This window comes from Schistocerca serialis, chromosome 6, assembly GCF_023864345.2.
Source record: "Schistocerca serialis cubense isolate TAMUIC-IGC-003099 chromosome 6, iqSchSeri2.2, whole genome shotgun sequence".
Taxonomy (NCBI): domain Eukaryota; kingdom Metazoa; phylum Arthropoda; class Insecta; order Orthoptera; family Acrididae; genus Schistocerca; species Schistocerca serialis.
The window spans coordinates 343,709,319-343,727,070 of NC_064643.1; positions in this window are offsets into that span (position 1 = coordinate 343,709,319).

Below are 17,752 nucleotides of genomic sequence, written 5' to 3' on the forward strand. Positions count from 1 at the left end.
CTCTCAGATTTGTGATACCACACCACCTCCAGCCTCGAGAAATGGTCCAGTCATGTCTCCTCCATGGACCTGCCATGATACAACTGGTTGTGCACTTTTGACACGTCTTTGCCCAATGACAACCACCTGCCACTCCACCCTACCAACTGCAGCACCAGCCCTTTATTTCCTTTCCCATGCCTCACACTGAGGGAGGGGGCAGGAGGGGAGGGGGCTCTGTGATAACTGTTGACAGTGGATTAACTATCGAGAGTCTGCCTAAATTGCTATGATGCTCGGCGTATCGTAATAAATATGGTTCATTACATAAAATGGTCCCATGTCATTATGTTCACCATGTCTAGTGCCTCATTCCAACAGCATTTGTACAATTTTCCATGTCTTCATCTTCAATGCAGTCCTTGTATGTGAGCATGACAATCATCACATCCTTTTTGGCAAATTTGTGTGGACATCTCTGCTTCTGTAACATTTTTTTTATCTACTTCTAGTTGTTCTTTCTCAAAATCTGTTCTTCTTCTCTCTACTTCAAAGTCTTCTCTTTCCTCCTCTTCTAAAATTTGGTTTTCTACAGTTAGATTTATTACTTTTTCTTTGGTTTCCTCTTTATCTAACTTCATATTGATGAGTAAACTCAACAGCTCTTGGGTCATTCCATGTAAATGAGGAATCATTATCGAAAAATTAATTTTTCTATTGGAATATTTTCCCCCCATTACATATGTAGGTTGGGCATTTAATTTTGTTGGCAAGACTGATTTTTCCATCCAAAACCTATCATTTACTTGTGGGAGCCATTGTTTTGTAGACTATATTGTTGAGTTTGTTCATGCAGAAGATTTGATCAATTTCAAGGTAAGAAAAAAATCATGAAATTTATAATAATTCCTTATGGTTTGTATATCACTTTAAAGTGCATAACTTCTTCTTCTTCTTTTTGGTATATTTTTAGAAGCAAACAATTTAAGGATGATAAATACAAAAACATTTATATAACCTAACTCAAAATGTGTAACATGAGTTACCAAATGTCAATTTTTTTTTAAGATTTTCACAAAATACATTAAAGTAAAGAAACTTATATGCCATGCTGTCCTTCACATAAGTGTACCTGATATTTTAATATCTCAAATAAATTGCCTCCTGGAAACCTTCTACTGGTATAGGATATTTAATTCACATAATGTGAGTTACCTTTATTTATGTAACATGTGCTACCATAATTTTTGTAGGATTAGTTATAATTTTAAGCAGTCAGATTCGTTCTGAATTACATACAACACAACTAACAATATATTTCAACATATTTAATGTATATTTATCCCCATATGACACACAAAATTCCACAGGGAATAGCTATTTCTACTTTACAACAATCTACAATTTTTGCAGAATTCCTTTCAGTGCAGCTGAAAAGATGAGAAGGCAGAAATTGAAAGATGAAGGCAGATATGAAGAGTATAAAATGAAACACAGGGGAACTATGAAAAACTTCGGGAAAAAGAAGCAGGAACAGGAAAAATGTTTGAGTAAAAGCGAACAAGAAAGGATTGCTGCAGACAGGAAATGGAATGCTAGAGAAAGAATTGCCAATTACAGGAAGCGGCTAAAGAAAGCATCTTCAGCTACACCATGTAGTTCTGCCTCTCAGCCGTATAAAAATAGGTCTTCATTGGGAAAAGCCATACCAAAAGTGAAACGTGTACTTCCAGCATCACCCAGAAAACAAAAATATGTTATTAGAAGGTTGTATCATACATTTGTTGAACCTTTAGAAGTAGAAAGAATCTCTAAACAAAAAATAAGTGATTAAATAATAAGTGCAGTGAGCAAACTCTATGAAAGGGATGACATTAGCAGACAGGTCCCTCAATACAAAGACATTGTGACTGTAAAAGATGAGAAAGGTAATACCTAAGTATGCCAGTTACTGGCCAGAATTTTTTCTATGTGCTGAGCCTACAGCCAATTGTTGGTTGGGAAAGTGCATGAAATGTAAAGATTTATTGGCAGTTAAACTTCTTGGTTTATGTACTGGTGTACAAGAGTACAGTGCGAAATGGTATGTGTGGCAGGAGAGTGATGGCATAATTTTGAAAGTAGAGGAAGAAGGTATATTACAGAATCTTAATGATCACATTCTTACCATGGGACCTAAATTTTTAGAGCACTGCTACTTTAAAAGAGAACAATAAAAGAAGTGCCATGATGCAAATCGATTTTTCTGAAAATTTTACATGTGTAAGTCAAGATGTAATTCAAAGTGTACATTGGCAGCAGAATCAAATTAATATTTTTACTACCATGATTTGGCATTCAGGTACTTCTCATCCCATTTGTGTTGATATCTGATAATTTGGACCTCACAAAAAACACTGTCATTCCCGATGTTGATAGACTTCTTGAAGAACTACGAAAATTTTTAGAGAAGTTACAATCTGGTCAGATGGTCCTGCTTCCCAGTTTAAAACCAGATATATTGCAGAGGCTATAAAATTCCTAAGTAAGAGTCATGCCAAAAGAATTACATGGAAGTACTTTGCAACTTCTCATGGGAAGAGGCCAGTGGGTGGAATTGGTGGGGCTGTCAAACACCAAGTCTGGTCTCGTGTGAAAAGCAGGAAATGTATTGTAAACAATGCAACTGATTTTGTAAAAGCATTGTTGAATTGTTCTTCTAACATGACAGCAGTTCTTATGGGTGAAGAAGACTTTAACCAAAGAAGCAAAAAACTACATTTCTCGGACTTAATCAAGAACTGCAAGCCTTTCTTGAACATTTCTAAAATTTATCACTTGGAACTCTATAATAACGAAGTTGTGGGAGACACCACTTCAGCAGCTGCAGAGGAAAACACTAACAGAACAGAAAAATCACTAGATATACAAGTAGATGACTGGGTGGTGGTAAAATATGACAATTCATATTTTCCTGGTAATGTTACTAAACTTGAAAATAGTGAGTTTAAGGTTGATGTTATGATGAAAGATTGTAAGTTTTGGAAGTGGCCTGAAATTAAAGATGAGATATACTACACTAACGACAATTTGGTCAGAAAAGTGAACCCTCCAAGTGCTGTAAATTCCTGTGGTTATTTCAAGTCTGACTGTGATCTGTGACAATGTAACGTGAGTTACTTGTTCACAATGTTTTCATATTTATTTTATTGGAGATTATATGTTTGGGACTTTGTTAAAATACTTATAAGATCTTCTGGTATTTTGTGTAAAACTTACAAGAAGTGTTCACATAAAACAGAGCAGACACTTGTATTTTCTTTATTGTATACAAAAGCCATCTCTTGGAAATGTAACATGAGTTACCAACAATAATTATAAGATTTGGTTTTATAAATATACTAATGTAACAATTATTGTGATACAGGTTTATAGAACATTCTGCATAAAGTATGTTTTGAGGTATAAAAAATATTTAATAGGAACATTTCCTTCCATTAATTGTCCAAAACTTATAATATAAACATCACTTTGTAATGTGAGTTACCATGGAATGACCCTCTTGCTTCAGAAAATTTTCCTGTCTCAGCATTCTGTGTCACTAGCCATTGTCTATATCTCTGACAAAAAAAAAAAAGAAGTAAAAGCTTTCCGCCTCTTACACTCAGTTTCTTTTAAATACCTAAGTTGTTTTGTGAAAACCACAGATCAATAAAGACCCAATCTTGACTAATTTGGTCTTCTTCAATACTACATCGAATAATATAGTACGGCTTCTATTTATGAGATGGGCTGCAGTCAGTACTGCCTAACGCCATATTTTGTTTCCAATTTTTGAATCAAACAGTGTGGCCCTTAATTTGTTCAAAATAGCAAGATCTGTTCTATCTGCCCTGCCATTCAGTTGAGAAGATTCATTAATAATGTAGTTAATCATTACACCTTTCTTTTTACAACACTACTTTAAGTCAGTACTTCTGTACTTTCCTACTCTGTCAAGTCTTATTTTTTCCGTCTTCAGAGTCAAGTGTGCTTCACTTTCACTTACACATTCTTTGGTGTGGTCTTCTGTTTCATCTTTTGTGTGCAAAAGATACATTTTCAAGAAATGTGTATAATCATCAAGACATGTTAAAAAACATTCTTCATTGAGATAAGATGGTGGGCTACCTTACCCCATGTATGAGTGTGAATAATCTCAATAGGTCTTGTTACTCCACGCTGTACAGTGTCTAATGGTTTTCTTACTTGCTTTGCAATGATACATGCTTCACATCAAGGTACCTCCTCTTCTGCCAATTTTGTCCACACCACCATACAGCTCTGGTACTTTCTTCACATAACTAAAATTCAGATGTCCTAGCTTTTTGAGCCACTGAATGATTTTCTTCTTTTTTGTCATTAGTGCTTCCTTTTTACAGTCACTTTGGATTTCTGTGATTTACAGCCCGTTTTGTGATTTGTGGCCTTCCAAAATAATGTCTCTACCATTCACAGTCTTTACCTTTTTCTTGTAAAATATTGCATTTCCCCCTTTCCCAGTAATGGCATTTACTGACAAGTAATTTCTTGACAGTTCAGCCCCTTGTGACAAATTTGTCAACAGCACCTTTTGTGAGTCAACTTCACCAACAAGACTAGAACACAAGAAATTTCCATTTGCAATCTTAATTTTTCTACCTTCACATCTCCTCACATTTGACTTAATTTCCCTTTCATGTGACACATGTTCATTACTTCCACTATATACAACAAACTTAGTATGTATTTCACTAATCTACTTTTAATTTTTTGTTGTTGTCAGAAGTACTTAAGAAAGAAAACTGTCTTTATTGTTTTCTTCATGTTCTTGTGTTGTTCTTTGTAGTAGCATTTTGCAACAGGATGATTTGCATATTTGCAGTACTTGCATGGAAGCAGTTCCTTTATAGCCCAACACTGTCCCAGATGATACTGTCCACATGAAGAGCATTGAATTTTGTTCTTGTTATCACTATGTTTCCTTCTACACTCATTTACGTAGTGACCAGAAGCTACACAGCAAAACCACTTTACTAATTTCTTTTTTTTCCTTTTTTATTCTCATCTTTCTTCTTATAGAATGCAACACATATTTCTTCCTTTTTTTCCCTTCATTTTATCTTCTTCAAACTAAAATCTTGTGTTTAGGTTTTTAAATTTCTCTTCTGCTATTAGTCCTCAATATTTACAAAATGTTTACACCTATCACACATCTTTGTTGTTATCTTTGTGATCAATGCTGTTTTGTCAATATTCTACCCGAGACAGTTCACTCTGAATGCAAGAGTACTTTAGCAAAATTGGACATCATATCTAGATTTCTGTCATATTCAAAGTTGTACAACTCTGCAAGTAACTGTGTCTTCTCTTGGTCCGTATTCTTCTGATATATCTTTTTGAGTGTATCACACATTTTTTTTGACATTGCTATGTTGATACCTATGGTTCTCAAATTATACCTGTAGCATTTTGCAAGTGCATCTTTATATTCTCACTAAAGCCTTTTCTTTTTTCAGTTTCTTAATATTGCCATTAATGTTTCCGTTGAGGCTCTTTGCCATGAAAATCACACTTATTTCAAAGTCCCAAAATGGAAAACTATGGAAAAGTTGCAGCATCTTTCAGTTTCAGCACACTGTTTAATGCTACATCTGATGCTGATGAGGACATATTTCGACATAAAATACACAAATCTTCTTGCAGAAAAGGCACCATCTCTTTAAACTAGTAATTTATCACTTTTTTACTTCCCCATCTTTCCAGTACTGCTGGGCCTGGGACTTGTCACGTTAACCCACAAAATTTGGGAACTTTTATTTAAAAGAGTACATTAAGACACAAAGTTACAGGGAGAAACTGACTTCATCTATTTTTAATAGCAACCAACTGATATTGCCAACAATATATTAATATGTACATACTGATTTTGCTTACTATGATCTTTTTCTTTAATTTTCAACATATGAGAACTCTGGACAGGGAGATGTTGGTGGGTATTTTTAGTGTTAAACATTGTATGAAAATTGCAGGTGTGTAATGGGAATTTGAGGGGTACATAACATAACTTTGATTTATGGAGGGAAGAAGAAAGAGAGGATTATATAGCAGGTACAAAGCCAAGATTTCTATTTTGATTTACGAATCACAAGCATGAATTGATTAATGGAATATTACTGTCAAACAGGATGTGGAATGTAAGGAGGTTTGTAACTTAAATGCAGGTGGAGATCCACACCTTCTAAATATTAAAAAAAGTGTATCAATATAAGCTGCTAATTGCACAAGAGTATTCATTTCAATCATACAGCTCCTCATCAGGTATCACAAAATGACAAGCCAACTTAAAATTCCTGTTACTGTGTTCTTCAGTCCAGGGACCCATTTGATGCAAATCTCCATGCTAATCTATCCTGTGCCAGTCTCTTCAACTCTGTGTAACTGCTGCAATCTATCTAAACCCACTTAGTGGCCACTGTACAGGGTGCCTGATATGTCATTCCCTATTTTTAAACAGTTATAATGTCTTCATTCATAAAACAATTTATAGAGCTACTTTTTTTATAAACAGTACTACTCAAGGTTGTGTTTAAACCACTTTTTTTTCATTTATTTCACTTGGAAAATGCCACCTTTGTTGATTGTGGAGGAATGGGCCAAAATAGCAGATTGTTATGAGGTCGTGGGATCTGTGATGCGAGTATAAAGGTGGTGGAGGGCTGAATGAGTAGTGATTTAACACTGGATGCAAAAACAGTTAAAAATTGCCATTCTAAATTACAAACAACGGGGAGTGGCACTGATGCACAAAGATCAGGAAAATCATGAACTTAGAGGACACCAGAGAATGTTGACAGAGTTTGTGAAAAGTTCATGAGGAGCCCCAAGAAATCACTCCATCAAGGATCTCATGAAAGTGGTCTTTCATGTCATGCAGTTCCAACAATTCTTAAGAAAGATCTCACTTTTGAACTGTGGAAGCCACATTATGTGCAGCAATTGTTTCCTGATGACAGACAGAAGAATGGTGTTTGGAGAAATTTTCTTGGATTGGAATTACGATTAGCCTGAACTTTTTGAGAATATTCTGTGGACTGGTGAGGCAGTTTTCCATATTGGAGGATTTGTAAACAGGCGTAACTGACATTACTGGGCAGCTGAAAACTCACAAATTTGTTGAAAAAGCACAGAGGCATCCGAAGGTGACAGTGTGGTATGGGATCTGTCCTCTGAAGTTGTTGGTCCTTTCTTTCTGGAGAACACAATGAACAGTGAAATATACCTGGAAATGCTGCCAGATCATGTATGCCCAATAATTTCACAATGGAAGAACCCACAGCTTCACTTCATGCAGCACAATGCACCTGCACATTTTGCAAATGATGTCCGCAAATGGCTGCATGATCATTTTCCAGGTTGTTGGATTGCCAGATGTGGTGCACATGAATGGCCTGCCACCATCCCTGATTTAATGCCTTGTGATTTTTTTCCTGGGGGTGGGCTAAGGAGGAGGTTTACAAGGGGAAACTATGGAATTGGATGAACTGGAATGTCTAATGTATTAGCCGATGTTCCACCTAACATGTTGCAGCTAGCAGTATCGCATGTACCACTTCATTTTAAGAAATGCATAGATAATGCTGGAGCTTATGTGGAGATTTAAAATGATGTTAAACACAACCTCAAGGAGTGCTGATTCTAACGAAAGTAGTTCTATGAAAATTGGTTCATAAATAAAGAAATTTTAACTGTTTAAAAATAGGGAGTGACTTCTCAGACACCCTGCAGTGAAACTTCGGCCCCCTCTATTCATTATTTTCGGCATAAAAGTGTCACCAAGTTACACTATTTACATACAAACCAATTGTGTGCTTTATACTGCCTCCCCTTCCTCTTTCCAACCATCTACAGCATAGTATTTAAAAAAAATGGCGCCAGATATGCAGTAAAAATCATGTAATCTCCATGTGAAGGGTGAAGATATGCATTATTTCTGGCATAATAATGGTGTCAAGTTACATCATTTGATGCACATGCATACCACTAATGCAATATTTAAGTAATGTCAAGGTCAAAGTTATGCATTTGCATGTATCTCTGTGTTTCATGTGTCAAATAGTGTAGTTATTGCAAACATATGTTCTCTCTGTATTCACACAAAAATATCTCTGCATTTCATTTGTTATATGCTGTAATCCTTAAACACACATTTGCTTGCATCTCTCTCAACATTTTACAAAATACCTCAATTTTTTGTGCAGTGATTGAAAAAAAACTATAAATATTCCTATCTCTCAAGCATTTTCATGAGCACTTGCAGACATGCATAGAAAAAACATGTCAGTGGAGTGTACTTGGCACTGTGGAGCAGGGAAAGCTTGGTGCACAAGGAGATAGCTCTACATGTCTCAGCTATCCTGACAATATGCGACCCAGCTGAGAGGCACAGACACTCACTAATGATGGAAGGAAACAAACTATAGAGGGAATTGCAAGAAAAACTCAAATATAAAAAAATATGCTACATTTGAAATTTATTATACAATATTCACATTACATTATTACATGAACCATGGACCTTGCCGTTGGTGGGGAGGCTTGCGTGCTTCAGCGATACAGATTGCCGTACCAAAGGTGCAACCACAACGGAGGGGTATCTGTTGAGAGGCCAGACAAACATGTGGTTCCTGAAGAGGGGCAGCAGCCTTTTCAGTAGTTGCAAGGGCAACAGTCTGGATGATTGACTGATCTGGCCTTGTAACATTAACCAAAACAGCCTTGCTGTGCTGGTACTGCGAACGGCTGAAAGCAAGGGGAAACTACAGCCGTAATTTTTCCCGAGGACATACAGTTTTACTGTATTATTAAATGATGATGGCGTCCTCTTAGGTAAAATATTCCGGAGGTAAAATAGTCCCCCATTCGGATCTCCGGGCGAGGATTACTCAAGAGGACGTCGTTATCAGGAGAAAGAAAACTGGCGTTCTACGGATCGGAGCGTGGAATGTCAGATCCCTTTATCGGGCAGGTAGGTTAGAAAATTTGAAAAGGGAAATGAATAGGTTAAAGTTAGATATAGTGGGAATTAGTGAAGTTCGGTGGCAGGAGGAACAAGACTGCTGGTCAGGTGATTACAGGGTTATAAATACAAAATCAAATAGCAGTAATGCAGGAGTAGGTTTAATAATGAATAAAAAAATAGGAGTGCGGGTTAGCTACTACAAACAGCATAGTGAATGCATTATTGTGGCCAAGATAGACACAAAGCCCATGCCTACTACAGTAGTACAAGTTTATATGCCAACTAGCTCTGCAGATGATGAAGAAATAGATGAAATGTATGATGAGATAAAAGAAATTATTCAGGTAGTGAAGGGAGACGAAAATTTAATAGTCATGGGTGACTGGAATTCGTCAGTAGGAAAAGGGAGAGAAGGAAACATAGTAGGTGAATATGGATTGGGGGGAAGAAATGAAAGAGGATGCCGCCTTGTAGAATTTTGCACAGAGCATAACTTAATCATAGCTAACACTTGGTTCAAGAATCATAAAAGAAGGTTGTATACCTGGAAGAATCCTGGAGATACTAAAAGGTATCAGATAGATTATGTAATGGTAAGACAGAGATTTAGGAACCAGGTTTTAAATTTTAAGACATTTCCCGGGGCAGATGTGGATTCTGACCACAATCTATTGGTTATGAACTGCAGATTGAAACTGAAGAGACTGCAAAAAGGTAGGAATTTAAGGAGGAGGGACCTGGATAAACTGAAAGAACCAGAGGTTGTACAGAGTTTCAGGGAGAGCATAAGGGAACAATTGACAGGAATGGGGGAAGGAAATACAGTAGAAGAAGAATGGGTAGCTCTGAGGGATGAAGTAGTGAAGGCAGCAGACGATGAAGTAGGTAAAAAGACGAGGGCTAATAGAAATCCTTGGGTAAAAGAAGAAATATTGAATTTAATTGATGAAAGGAGAAAATATAAAAATGCAGTAAATGAAGCAGGCAAAAAGGAATACAAACATCTCAAAAATGAGATCGATAGGAAGTGCAAAATGGCTAAGCAGGGATGGCTAGAGGACAAATGTAAGGATGTAGAGGCTTGTCTCACTAGGGGTAAGATAGATACTGCCTACAGGAAAATTAAAGAGACCTTTGGAGAGAAGAGAACCACTTGTATGAATATCAAGAGCTCAGATGGCAACCCAGTTCTAAGCAAAGAAGAGAAGGCAGAAAGGTGGGAGGAGTATATAGAGGGTTTATACAAGGGCGATGTACTTGAGGACAATATTATGGAAATGGAAGAGGATGTAGATGAAGACGAAATGGGAGATAAGATACTGCGTGAAGAGTTTGACAGAGCACTGAAAGACCTGAGTCGAAACAAGGCCCCGGTAGTAGACAACATTCCATTAGAGCTACTGATGGCCTTGGGAGAGCCAGTCATGACAAAACTCAACCATCTGGTGAGCAAGATGTGTGAGACAGGCAAAATACCCTCAGACTTCAAGAAGAATATAATAATTCCAATCCCAAAGAAAGCAGGTGTTGACAGATGTGAAAACTACTGAACTATCAGTTTAATAAGCCACAGCTACAAAATACTAACGTGAATTCTTTACAGACGAATGGAAAAACTGGTAGAAGCCAACCTCGGGGAAGATCAGTTTGGATTCCGTAGAAATGTTGGAACATGTGAGGCAATACTAACCTTACGACTTATCTTAGAAGAAAGGTTAAGAAAAGGCAAACCTACGTTTCTAGCATTTGTAGACTTAGAGAAAGCTTTTGACAATGTTAACTGGAATACTCTCTTTCAAATTCTGAAGGTGGCAGGGGTAAAATACAGGGAGCGAAAGGCTATTTACCATTTGTACAGAAACCAGATGGCAGTTATAAGAGTCGAGGGGCATGAAAGGGAAGCAGTGGTTGGGAAAGGAGTGAGACAGGGTTGTAGCCTCTCCCCGATGTTATTCAATCTGTACATTGAGCAAGCAGTAAAGGAAACAAAAGAAAAATTCGGAGTACGTGTTAAAATTCATGAAGAAGAAGTAAAAACTTTGAGGTTCGCCGATGACATTGTAATTCTGTCAGAGACAGCAAAGGACTTGGAAGAGCAATTGAACGGAATGGACAGTGTCTTGAAAGGAGGATATAAGATGAACATCAACAAAAGCAAAACGAGGATAATGGAATGTAGTCAAATTAAATCGGGTGATCCTGAGGGAATTAGATTAGGAAATGAGACACTTAAAGTAGTAAAGGAGTTTTGCTATTTGGGGAGTAAAATAACTGATGATGGTCGAAGTAGAGAGGATATAAAATGTAGACTGGCAATGGCAAGGAAAGCGTTTCTGAAGAAGAGAAATTTGTTAACATCGAGTATAGATTTAAGTGTTAGGAAGTTGTTTCTGAAAGTATTTGTATGGAGTGTAGTCATGTATGGAAGTGAAACATGGACGATAACTAGTTTGGACAAGAAGAGAATAGAAGCTTTCGAAATGTGGTGCTACAGAAGAATGCTGAAGATAAGGTGGGTAGATCACGTAACTAATGAGGAGGTATTGAATAGGATTGGGGAGAAGGGAAGTTTGTGGCACAACTTGACTAGAAGAAGGGATCGGTTGTTGGACATGTCTTGAGGCATCAAGGGATCACAAATTTAGCATTGGAGGGCAGCGTGGAGGGTACAAATCGTAGAGGGAGACCAAGAGATGAATACACTAAGCAGATTCAGAAGGATGTAGGTTGCAGTAAGTACTGGGAGATGAAGAAGCTTGCACAGGATAGAGTAGCATGGAGAGTTGCATCAAACCAGTCTCTGGACTGAAGACCACAACAACAACAACAACAACAACAATATTACAGGTATTTACATTATTTACAGTCATTTTTCATACGGTAGTGATGTAAAGTTACTGTACTGCCCTTATCAGGAAGTATCAACATTTATAATCTTGTGCAGATCAAGCAAGTTTATGTTGTCCAATAGTAGAAACAACATGTTGTTTAAACTTCATTATTTATTTCTCAGTATTATTAACAAATATTCCCAGTAATCATCAACTGTAAGTTGTTCTGCCCACGAGTATTTCACACCTTTTGCTCAACACATTACATGTTGTATCTCATTTTGTAGAGTGCATATTTTTGCTCTCAATCTAATGAATTCAGTAGTTTTCTCTCCTGAAGTTCATCTTTCATTAGACCCACTTTCTTTTTGTTCACACGTGGGATGCTGTAAATGTTATCGTAAGCTGATGTGTAAAACCACCTCTGTGCATTTTTTTTTAAATACCATCATTAATATTTTGTGTGTTTACATGATAGATTTTGCTATATGTATCTGTTAGTACATTTTAACATTCTTTGAATAAAATTTTTTCCAGAATATCGTCATAATGAAAACATACAAGCAATGTGTTGGAGATATCTAGAATAATCATTCCTACAGCTTTAGGTTTGTCAATAACACTGGTCAGTCTGCTCATTCCAATTGAAACTAAATTTTCATCAAATACAATGCTGCACTTTAAATTAGGCCTTGCAGTCAGAGAAGCAGTTTCGTATCTCCATTCCCAACTCTTTACCAGTTTCACATTGCTCCTTTTCCACACATTTTGAATTTTTTTCCCAGAAACACAGTTCATCAGTCTGAAGAATTATTTTGTATGTTGTTCTTTGCAGTCATGCATTTTTCAACATTTATAACTATATACGGTTTTATTCAGGCTGATTGATGGAATGACAATTTTATTCCCATTTTGATCATCAGGTACACTTGTTACATCAAAATCCTCAACAGGCATCTATGCAAACTCAAGAGTGTGGTAGGTGGTGCGTTGTGTCCCAGCTGGACAGTCTGTTAACAGTGAGATAAATTATTTATAACTCATTTTTATCATAGTCACCAATGTGTGTTTTTATGCAATTACATGTCTATGTGAGCAGTGAACATAATAAACTTTGACTCTGCACTAACAAATTGCAGTTGCTCAGTGTCAGCAATAAGTAGCAAATTTTCTTTAATGGTTTTCAGCTATGCATCCCATGCCAAGCCTGGTGAGGTCGCATAACAGGTAGGATCTAGTTCGTATGTTTTAAGATATAGTGTGCAAAGTTTTCGAAACATTGGCCTGAAGAAAGACTTTGCTCTTTAAATGTACGTCAGAGTAATCTCCCAAGATCTCACATTCATATGAGTTCCACACTTGGAACATTCTTTGGTATTCCTGTTCACCGATTGCTGGTTCACTGTTCGGACATGCTTTTGAAGGCCTCAGTCAGTAGTGACTGTTCCTCTGACAAAATGAATTTGTCAGTTATGCAATTATGTGTTCATAGGAAAAGATGCCTTCTTTGTTAATTAAATTAAACTCTTCAGTGTTGAGGATATGCTTTCATTACCATCAACTGTTCAGGCTCTAAATATGAGACACATTTTTCGAGAGAGCATGCCAGAGAGATGACGGAATCTACAAAGTGAAATTTTATATTGTTATGATATCCCACAGTGACTGACGTTGTGGATGTTTTGGATTTTTCCATATTCTCTGCAACCACAGAAACATGGCCTGGGTTTATTTTAACTGTATCTTCCATTTGTCTGCAGATGTTCATGATTGTGAAATGTGCATCGTAACTAGTTACACTGTGTAACACAACAGGCGCTGTAAAATTAGGTCTATAGTTTACATTACAGCTGTCATATGTGGCACCACAAAAACTGCCTACAAAATGGCTGTGAACCCTGTGTTTCACATGTTTTTGTGAGCAAACAATGGAAAATCCAGGATGGAATGTAACAATACCGGAGAAGGAAAGTTGCTACTCACCATATAGCAGAGTTGTTCAGTCGCAATAGGCACAACAAAAAGATTCACACAATTATTACTACACTAGTTTCAGCTCTCTGAGACTACAGACGTGTGTGTGTGTGTGTGTGTGTGTGTGTGTGTGTGTGTGTGTGTGTGTGTGTGTGTGTGTGTACTGCTCCACTCACAAATCAAGCAGGGTAAAAAGACTGTCTACATGCCCCTTTTTTTAACCTTATCTTCATGGCCTTATGTAAAATGTACGTTGGTGGCAGCCAAATCTTCCTGCAGTCAGCATAATAGTGCTGACACTCTAAAATTTTTGCAATAGTGTTCCTCAAGCAGAACCTTGTCTTCCCTCCAGAGATTCCCATTTGAATTCATAAAGCATCTCCGTTCTACTTACACGCTGATCAAACTCGCTGGTAGCAAATCTAGCAACACACCTCTGAATTTCTTTGATGGTTTCCTTTGATCTGGCCTAGTGGGGATCTCAAACACTCAAAGTAGTACTTGAGACTGAATCACTCTAGCATTCTATGTCATTTCCTTTATAGATAAGCTACACTTTCCCAAAATTCTCCCAATGAAATGAAGTCAAGCATTCACCTTCTCTACTACCAACCTGATGTGCACATTCCATTTTGGATTGCTTTGCACCTTCTCTACTACCAACCTGATGTGCACATTCCATTTTGGATTGCTTTGCAATGTTATGCCTATATATTTAATTGATGTGACTATCAAACAGCACGTACTAATGCTATACTGGAATGACACAGGATTTTTATTTATTCATTTACATGTCAAGTTCCATAGGATCAAGTTGAGGAGCAAATCTCCAAGGTCATGGAATATGTCAGTACATGAAATTACAACATAAAATCAGTAACAGATAAAATAAAATGTTTATGAGCCTGAAAAAAGTCAAGCCATAAGTTTAAGTAAACACAGTCAACAATACAATATAACAATAATCAGCTTAATTTTTCAAGGAAGTCCTCGACACAATAGGAGTGACCCATGAGAAAACTTTTCAGTTTCGATTTGAAAGCATATATAGGGGCCAATATCAAAATACCCCAGACCTGCGAACAAGGGTTGACAAGAGGTTTGTGAACTTACACAACTTATTGTCCGAACCGCCCATTTCTGAGCCAAAAATATCCTTTTAGAATGGGAAGAGTTACCCCAAAATATAATACCATACAACAAAAGCAAATGAAAATAAGCAAAGTAGACTAATTTTTGTGTCAATCAATCACTCGCTTCAGATGCCATTCGAATAGAAAAAATGACAGCATTAAGTCTTAACAAGATCCTGAACATGGGCTTTCCATGACTGTTTACTATCTAGCAGAACACTTAAAAATTGGAGCTGTTCAGTTTCACTAATCATATGCCCATTCTGTGAAATTAAAAGGTCAGGTTTTGTTGAATTTTGTGTTAGAAACTGTGAAAACTGAGTCTTACTGTGATTTAGTGTTAGTTTATTTTCTACAAGCCAAGAGCTTATGTCATGAACTGCACTATTTGAAACTGAGCCAAGTTGCACACAACATCCTTTCATACTCATCCATATTAACTTATTTTTCTACACTTAGAGCAACCTTCCATCCAAATTCTAAGTCACCTTGTAACCGCCTACAGTCACTCAATGATGAAACCTTCCTGTGCACCATAGCATCATCAGCAAACAACCATAAACTGCTGATCACCCTGCATGTCAGATCATTTACATATACAGAGAATTAGATCAGATCCCATCACACGTCCCTTGGGCATTCCAGATGATACCCTTGTCTCCGATGAGCACTTACTTACCATCATGGACAATGTTCTGAATTCTATTATCACAAAGTCTTCGAGCCACTCACATATCTGTGAACTTCATCCACATTTTTCGATCTTTGTCAACAGTCTGCAGTGGGGAACTATGTCAAATGATTCCTGGAACTCAAGGAATATGGAATCTGCCTGTTACCATTCATCCATGGTTTGTGGGATATCATGCGAGAAAAAGGTGAGTTGAGTTTTACACAAGCTGTGCTTCCTACATCTGTACCAATTTGTGGACAAAAGCTTTTCTCTCTCACGGAATTACTATATTCGAACTCAGAATGTGTTCAAGAGCTCTGTAGCAAACTGATGTTAAGGATATTAGTCTGTAATTATGCTAGTCCATTCTTTTACCTCTCTTACACACAGGAATCACCTGTGTATATGTTTTATGTAGGTGAATTTAGTTACCAACACCTAGCTGCAGCAAGCCTACTGCATAATGTCTGCATAAGTGACAAATGATAACTTCAATTGTCTGTTGACAACTCAAATTTAATGAACTGTTCCTCTGCTAAATGCGCATTATACTTCTGACTGCTTTAAACTGTAAATAATCAACTACATGAACTGTCAAATTCCCTTTAGAATGAAAGTACCATAAACATCGTTTGCTACAACTGAGTGATGACAAACAATGATACTGCTTCAGCCTAACCTTGAAATGTTTTTAATGTAGTAGAAATAAATTCCTGTTTTTGCAGCAGACAGCATTAAGAGATACATGTACTTGTTGCATTTACGGTGTTTTGAGATGTTTTTTACCATCATGTTTCTCTTCTGCCCCTCCTATAATCATCCACTCTTGCTCAGACTACTGTACGTCATACACTTTAACACTATTGTCAAGTTTTCCCACATGGCTCAGTTCAGTAGGAAATTAAATCTCCACTAAGTTTAATATATATCTGAAAAAGAAAGATATTAATATAATAGAGGGAAACATTCCACGTGGGAAAAATTTTATCAAAAAACAAAGATGATGTGACTTACCAAACGAAAGCGCTGGCAGGTCGAAAGACACACAAACATACACACAAAATTCAAGCTTTCGCAACACTATTGCCTCATCAGGAATGAGGGAAGGAGAGGGAAAGACGAAAGGATGTGGGTTTTAAGGGAGAGGGTAAGGAGTCATTCCAATCCCGGGAGCGGAAAGACTTACCTTAGGGGGAAAAAAGGACGGGTATACACTCGCGCACACACACACACACACACACACACACACACACACACATATCCATCCACACATATACAGACGCTAAATAGATGCATGGCTCACATTACAATTCGCTGGATACAAACTAGATAAAACTGATTACTTGAGGCAATAATCATTGAATTGTGACTGAACATTTGTCTACAATTACTTTTGGCAATTTTCTGTGCATTCCAACATAAAATCTTTTATTTACATTAACATTAATGCAAAGTTCCATGATTTATTTTGTTGCTCACCTAAAATTGCAAACTTGAAAGGTTTGCACCTTTTCCAAAAGTCGCTCTGTGACACTGATTATGTACTATTCAATGATATCATCAAAGGGCAATAAAGGTATGGTCTTGTTGTTAATACGAGTATACAATCTAAGACAAAAAGAAAAAGGGCACACCACAAAGGAATTATCCATATGGGATGGAAATCAGTAGAAATGATACATATCTACAGACAAACAAATTATTACAGTTTTAGAAAGAAAGGGATTATTTACTCAAGAGAAAGGGGTTCACAAATTGAGCAAGTCAATAACACATTGGTCCACCTCTGCCCCTTAAGCAAGTAGCTATTCAGCGTGGCACTGATTGACAGAGTTGTTGGACGTCCTCCTAAGGTATATTGCACCAAATTCTGTGCAACTGACAAGTCAGATCATCAAAATCCCACATTGGTTGGGTGTCCCTGCCCATAATGCTCCAAACACGCTCAATTGGGCGAGAGATCTGGCGACCTTGCTGACCAAGGTAGGATTTAGCAAGCACAAAGATGGGCAGTAGAAACTCTTGCCATGTGTGGGTGGGGATTATCTTGCCGAAATGTATGCCCTGGATGGCTTGCCATGAAGGGCAGCAACAACAGGGCATAGAACATTGTCACTGTACTGCTGTGTTGCAAGGCTGGTGG